Genomic DNA, 8,407 nt, shown 5'->3' with positions numbered 1-8,407 from the left:
AAGAAAAGAAAAGAAAAGAAAAGAAAAGATTTGTCTGCAGCATCCATAATTCATCAGTTCTGTTATCTGCTTTAATAAATATAATAATGATTTATTATATAATTTATAATTATTTTTGTACATATTTATGAAATGGAGAGAAAGAAGAGAATCTATTTATGCCAAGACATAGGAAGTATTAAAGTGTAAACAGAAATATATACATTATATATAAATATATATATAATCTATTTTTAATTCTTATTTTTCAATGACAAAACTGAAGATCGGAAAGATGAAAAGACTTTTCTAAAGTTATACAGTAAGAGCAGACTTAGAAGTGTAATGTACAGCTCCTTCCTGAACTCTGTTAACCTTTAACGTGATACCATGACAATACCGTGATTCATGCATACATATGCCTTCAGTCATAGAAAGATGTTGAGCTTGATATTGACCAAGCTCAATATCAACAGACAGGAAATAAACTACATTCATGTTGAATCCATAGTGAAGGTGTGAATGCAGGGTGGGGTAAGGACTGAGACCAATTATGCAATTGACCATTCCATTTATTCAAACATATTTTTTAGAATGATAGTAATATGACAGTAATATTTTGTATGAAATTACTTAGAGTCGAGTGGTTAGGAAAATTAAGTATGTTTCGTGTAGGCTTAATGACTTAACATACATATTTAAATATGTAGAGGTAAATCCTTTTATATTTCAATTCATAAGTCTTCCTATAGCAAACAAAACATGTTCTCATTCCACTCAATTATCAATTATTTTTCTCTCTTCCTTCCCAGAAAAGAATTAGAAAATGTATTTTATGGTCAATTATTAAGCGTGCAAGCTGTTAGGTCAGATTACCCAAATAAAAATTGTGCCATCTATTCTTTATTTGATTTAGGGTCCATCATTTACTTTCTCTAAATCTTGGCTATATAACAGGGTTAAATATCACCTCACAAAATTGTTGGGAGAAGCAGATGAGCTAAAGCAGGAAAATCACTCGGTAAAGACCTGACACATAGTAAATGCTCAATAAATGTAATTTTTTTTGGTTTTAGGAGGAAATTTTATTGAAATTCTCAAAAATAAATACAAGAAAATAGGCCTAAATTGATTTTTTAGATACAATCTTTCTTTTAGTTAAAAAAAATCAAATGTATATGTCTTAGGAAGGTTTTGCCTATTCAAAGTAATTTAATTGAATATGACTTTCTCCCTTTACACAATGGCCAAAACGTTTCTATTTCTCTATATAGGCAATTAAATTTATTTTCTATATGTCATGAAAACTAATGCTGGTGGAAAGATTCACACAAGAAGGATTATTTCTCGTAACACTCTTCTCTACTGAAAGATTACTTTTGCTATCACTTGAAATGATCCTCAATTTAAATCAGGTTAAACAGGACTTAGTGCTTAAAATACTCTATTTATGACATATCTGTACATATTTCTGGTTAAAAATACAATAGTGTTTTTAATCAAAGCAAAACATCTTAGATATTATATTCTACATCTAACTGTTTAAAGGTTATGTAGTCACAGAGATTCTATTGTCTATGTATAGTATTTTATAAGGTAATAGTCTAAAATCATGGGAAATATTGGCAAGAAAGCTAGGTTCACAAATGGTTTTACTTTGTATTAAGAAAACAAATCTATAACTGTGCTTTTCAGGTTCTTACTTTAAAAAAGAAAAAAATTCAGTCCTGCCATAGCTATTTCAAGTAAATATTTGCTAACATCATAGAAGATGACTCCAAAGAGGAAACAGGGAGAACTACTGTATTGTCCTATTTGACCAGTACCTCTAATATTCAATAGAATATTCAAAAGAGGTTAAAAATATTGAATTGGAAAAGTATGATAAATACTGAAACTGATGCATTGTGATAAACCAAATCACATAATTTAACATGAAAACTAACATTTTCTCAAAGCTAAATGAAAATGACAACTATGTATTAAGAAGCTAGGAAAGGATGTATCCTTCACTGAAAGAATTCTGTTTTATTTGGTGATTACTAAACTTAGAGAATTTTTATTTTCCTAAAAGAGGTAACAGAGAATGAAGGACTACGCTTGATGTACATAAAAGTACATACATTTGTATACAACAAGACTTTATATGGTGCCTACCAAAAGTCACTCCCAAAATTTATGCATTACAATGGGATGCTGATGTTGACCAATCAATGCTTGCTCTGAAGCAAAATTAAGTGGGCCAGCTGAAGTATTATATGCTGGCAATATCTTAGGACAGTTCCCTACCACCCTTATGAATCTCTTCCCAGCCAAAAGACCTTTTTCTGTTTCTCCTGCTGCTGCTCCTCTTTCATCCCTCCCTCTTTCTCTTTTTACCAACATTAGAATATACAGACATAGACCCACAAGTGGAGAAAAAAAAAAAAATTACAGTTGTTATCAAAGCAATGCCACAGTATTGAGGACTGGTCTAACTAATAGCAATTTAGAGACAAAAAAAATTCCCCCAAGTAGCTAATGTGACAATGACACTTTCGAGATAAAAAGATAAATGTCAGATTAGAGTAAAGAAGAGAAATCTTAGGGGTCAGGATTTATTTGGCTCTTGAAGAATGAATAAATGCTTACTAGGTGGAAAATTTCAGAATGGTATTCCAGGTAGGATAACACCGTACGTAAACATACACTGACTTTAAAGGCATGAAATGCCTGAGGTGTATAATACTCAAGCCAAGGCCAGATGCGGTGGCTCATTCCTGTAATTCTAGCACTTTGGGAGGCCAAGGCAGACAGAGTGCCTGAGCTCAGGAGTTGGAAATCAGCCTGGGCAACATGGCAAAACCTCGTCTCCACTAAAAATACAGAAAATTAGCCAGGAGTGGTGGTGTGCGCTTGTAATCCCAGCTACTTGGGAGGCTGAAGCATGAGAATTGCTTGAATTCAGGAGGCGGAGGTTGCAGTGAGCTGAGATCATGTCACTGCACTCCAGCCTGGGCGACAGAGCAAGACTCTGTCTAAAAAAGAAAAATAAATACTCAAGCCAGAGTAGAGCAGACCCAACCCAGGAGCCTCCCTCCAGTCTGCTCCCCTTTTGGATCTTGGATCAATCTTATCTTGCCCACTATGAGTGGTCACTAGATTGTGATAAAGTTCACCTTTTGTTATAACAATGCCTTGTTCTGTCTCCCTTTATCATTTGCTGTAGAAATCCTACAAAATTTGAAATACATTTGGATCTGAGGCTGGAGTAAAACGATCCTGCTGAAAATCCCTGTCCTCACTCCACCACCACATGCCCTGGTTTTAGTATAGAAAATACATGCTAAATATATACAAATATACATTTAAAGTATAATACAGTAATTTCTCTGAAAAGAGTTACTGTGCATTTTGAGATTAGAGCAACAGGAAGACACAATTGTCAGTCAATTTACTCTCATTGGGGAAGAAAAGATGAAGGGTTCTAGAAGAAGTAAAAGTAAAACTCTAATATATTTATGAAATACCTACATAACATTACTTACTTGTTTTAAATATGCCCTAGCCACTGATCTGTTTAGGCATACTGATGCCATGTTGATTTTTGCCACCTTGATAAATATCATTAGTCTGTAAAATATTTTAAATAAACTATTATAGAATACTCAGTAAAGCTATATTTTCACTTTTCTTGATTGCCAAATAAATTTGACATTTATATCTTGGCAATGCCTATCTTCACTTCAGAATGGATGCAATAAAGGAGAAAAATGACCTTATGAAATTCTAATCTCTATACTTAGAATTGTTCATAAATCAATAATTAAAATTTGAAGGTGAAGAAGAAAATTATGGTAGATGTTTATGAAATGCAGAGTCCTCCTCAGAGTTTCTGCTATTCAACTCTGCATCCATAATGCACTAGGAAAGCATATAGCCAGAGACAGAAGATAGAGTCTTGGAAGGGTAACAGGGTAAGATTACCAGGGATAGGCCTCGTCAATAGTGGGAGCAAAAAAGAAAGAGGTTTACATGGAGCAAAGGAGGAAACACACACACACACACACACACACACACACACACACAACTTTGGGATACTATTCTTAATATAGGGCTTGAACAATAGACATGGTGATTTGAAGGATAAATCACCTTAAAGAAGGATACAGAAGGATGTCTAGAGTCAGAAACAATGTGACTCATGGGTCTAGGGAAGGTCTATTTGAGCCCAAAGTTTGTGTTCCATGCATTGAAATGCAGGCCTGAAATAAAGAAATGTCCTAGTAGAATCATCCCTCCCCAGCTTTTCTACTCCCATCTCACCTTCATGTTTTGACCATGGAACACTGGTGCCGTTTTACTTACTTATTTATTTTGTAAAGCCTGTCTCTTAAAATAATTTGGTCTCTACTAAGAACATAAATTACTGGCAAAATCATAATAAGTCCTATTAATCTCTGGGAAATGGAGTGACATAAACAAATCAAGTCCCTCATTTTAGTGAGTTATGACCAAATGATAATGTTTTTCTCATTTTACCCATCAGCATTACATTGGAACATATTAACCTGCATATTGCCAGATACATTTCTTGATTTTTATCTACTAGCCAATCAACTTTTGACCAATATGTTAAATTAAAAAGAACATTGCTACATATTATTCCCAAAGCAAATTTCAGTACTGCAAAATAATAGCTGCATTTAGGATGCAGGAGGCAAGAACAACAACAACAAAAAGAAAGAATCAGGATTGAGTTTAAAAAAAAATAGGCCTTCACTCCAAAAATTGTGCTAAAATTGGGAAGAAGTTATCTATAGCTTCATTTCATAACTGTCTACTTCAGCAGCATTTACTACATAAACAGCCCATTTTATCCAAATTTCACTGACTACCTGGATTTTGGAAACCTGAGCTTTTTGTACCTTTGAAATGATTAGTTATTAGTAAGTAAATATTCAAATTTTATTTTAAAAAGTAAACAAAAAATCTTTGTCTATACAATGTTACTTTTGTCTGTCACATTATTCACTACCAAAGAGAGAATGGTTTGTTATTGCAATACATTGGACTGCATAGCACAGGGTAGTTTTATGCTCTATACGCTCACCCTTTGCAGAACTATACTTTCCAATTTACAACAGGAAATCCAATTCTATAAAAATCTAATTATTTCACATGGTGGACTCAGCATGACTCTCCCCTCCACTCTTTCCCCCTTTATTTGGCTGGGTGATGAGTGTATTTCCTCTGGAGGTTTATATTTTTTCAACCCAGCTACATTTTGAGAACACACACACAAAAAGGGATTTGGCACACATCTTTTCCCATCTCCTCTCAGTAATTATAGTTAATGAAACTACGTGTGTTTTTTCACTTGTGTGGTCTTCTGGAAAATAAGAGTTTATTTTATTCCAAAAAATGTCATTTCAGTATTTTGGTTGGTTCAATATTATTATCTTTTTCAAGGGTAACAAGCACATTCATTCCAAAAATATGTTAATAATTATGGTATTAACCAAGAAAGAAACTGCTGTACTTCAAAATTAAAATTCATCATCTGCTGCTCTGTTCTGTAATAACTAGGTCATCAGTTTGGGTGCTCCTGCTTAACATGCATTTACTATCCATATGTATTCCCTCACCTGGAGGCCTGATATTTTTAATGAGATTATATCAAAGGATGTGAAGGCTGGAGAGTAGTAACATCATTTTACTAGGTAATTCCCAGAACTCTGATCCATTTCAGTGAGGCAATTAAGACTGCTGACTACAACAAATGATACTAAGAGATTATAGAGGTTTTTCTGCATGAGTGCATAGTTTAAAAAATAATTTAGGTTTACTTAACATAGAAAAACACTTCCAGAGGGGAAAAATGTAGGTTCTTTTTTGTTTTCATTTTTCAATTTAGCTGAACCCATAGAAGCAATTTTCTCTTGCTGTATCTGTGCAGCACTTACGTGCAGTCTAATAATAAATGATTTCTTTGAGGTGTACTAAAAGAAGTAGATTTTAATTGTGCTTTCCCTACATGTCACTAATATCTATAATGTTCATTAGCATTACATCCACTATGCTGTTTATCTGGGTAAGACTAATAAGCCTTAATATCGTTTTCATCAAAAGCTGTGTGCATTTTAGCTATTTGCCTCACATCAGCTTATTAGCGCCATTGCCTCCAAAGACAATAGGAGAGTTCCTAAAAACAAACACAGGAAAATCGAAGTTTGTTGTCTTGAAGAGTTAATTCTGACGGAGAGCTGACCTTTATCCCTACACACTCACTCTGTTTTCATTTTATTTTATTATTTTTTTATCAAACCTCTCCAAAGGGACTCATCATATGCAGGGTTCTATGAAGAGAAAAAGAAGAGCATTGTCCTTATCACCTCCTTCCAGAAAGTGGCAGAGTAATAGGACTTTGTAAGGCGAAATGAAGCCCAGTCTGATGGCTGCTGATTAAAAATTGACTCTGCCACATCAAAGAGGAGTTGAAGGTGAAAATGATGATCACTTCCCTCTCCCAGGGACCCTGCACCATTTCTTTTATTCAACCTTGAAAGGTTCTTTCTGAATAAGATAATATCCCTCGAGTCCATTCTGCCTTGGCAGCATGGAAAAATGTAGATCAGTATGCCTCTTCTTTATGGAAAAAAAAATGGGATTTTGTTAATGACATAGCACTTTAAAGTGATGGCTTGTATGTAGTAAATGCTGAGAAATTAATTATAAAATGTTTCATAGACTGTAGATCAAATTAATTGCTTGTATGCAGCTACTAAAAAGACCACTGTAAACTGCACTGCCTTTACTGCTTTTCCCTGATTGTTTTTACCCTTAGATACAATAGAGATGCCTATGCTCCATTTCTATTTTCACCACAGATTTGAAACACTGAATTCTTAGAAAGGTTGTCATCTGTAGTACTATATCCCTTTACATAAGACAAAAAGTATATGTCTTATGTCAACATATATTGCAGGTCTGTATTTCCTGAATGCCTTATGCTACCCATTTGGAGATACAGTCACCAGAATATATATAAATAAATATAAATATATAATATATAAAACTATAGGCATATACATAGAGACAGTCTAACCAGACAAATACAGGCATGTAGACAGAATTAAAATGCCTGTGAAAATAAATTGTACAGAACATTTAATGAACAAATACAGAATTTGAATCAATGCAAAAACATTTAAGAAAAAGATGAAGGAAACATTTGATTCAGCTTGGAAAAAAAACTTATACAAAGAATCCATAAAGATTTGATATGTGAGAGAAGTTGCCAGACCTTCTTTTTAGATTTTCCCATTAGTCCTCACTTGTCGTTATAGCAGATGCAACATTTCCAATGAGGGCAACTCTAGCTCTGTCAATTCTGTGTATAATTATATAATTAAGAAATTTATCCTGAATTACTACAGAAATCTAAAACACATAATAAAAATCAGAAAGTCATAAAAATTTTTCATAATGATTCTTAATATCTAAGTTGAAAATGATTAAGATGAAAGCTGCATACTTGGGTAAATGAAATATTTTGAAATATTAATTTTCTGAATAATCTCATCTGTGAAAAATGTATTGCCACTTCCTTCTTAGGCTATATAATTTATAGGTTTTATATTTGTCTTCCATGTATTGCATGGTTTATATACAAGAAATAGTTTTAAATACAAGAATGAAATCAGATATATATGCTGGCGGGCTTTTAAATTCAGCATATGTAATATAAAACATACTGTTTCTAATTTCTTTCTTGCTACATTTAAATGACACTTTAGTCTTGCTAATGACTGAGGACCAATTCTCTTTTTAACATGGAGGAAATTGTAATGTATAATCATAGCGTAAAACAGCAAGTAAGCCACTAAACACTTTAAGAATTTAAAAATAATAATATATACTCTAGATGCACACACATACCAAAAGGGAGATCATTGCAAAATTAAAACATTGATAATTTTTCTGCTCTTGATATTTTTAACATTTTAATTTTTCTTTAAAAAGAAGAATAACAAATTATTCTCGTTGTGGTAATGCCAAGTTTAATATGCTTATATAGGGGAGTAAATGACTTAATTGTTTGAAGAATATTTATTTGTTTGCTTTTTAATACCTCATTTCTAAAATAATCCAGGTTTCCTTTAGATATTGTCCCTGAAGATAACTCCTTCAAATTACAATGTACATTATGATAAAATTTTCTTCAGAAAAAAATGAAGTTTAATATCATTTTATCACTGGTTTTAATTATACAGTAATATATTTCACATTAAAATGTGATAAAAGCATGCAAAATATTTACAATTTAGTCAATTCTTATTCTAAACTTTGTTATATCAATTATATTTCCATAGAAGCTATCGAATTATTAATGCAAACATGTGGCCTTTTAAATTTGTTCTTGCTTTTCCTTTTTTTTTTTTTTTTT

The sequence above is a fragment of the Colobus angolensis genome, unplaced genomic scaffold, assembly GCF_000951035.1.
Source record: "Colobus angolensis palliatus isolate OR3802 unplaced genomic scaffold, Cang.pa_1.0 Scaffold16, whole genome shotgun sequence".
NCBI lineage: Eukaryota > Metazoa > Chordata > Mammalia > Primates > Cercopithecidae > Colobus > Colobus angolensis.
Note: the sequence above shows the minus strand (reverse complement) of the source record.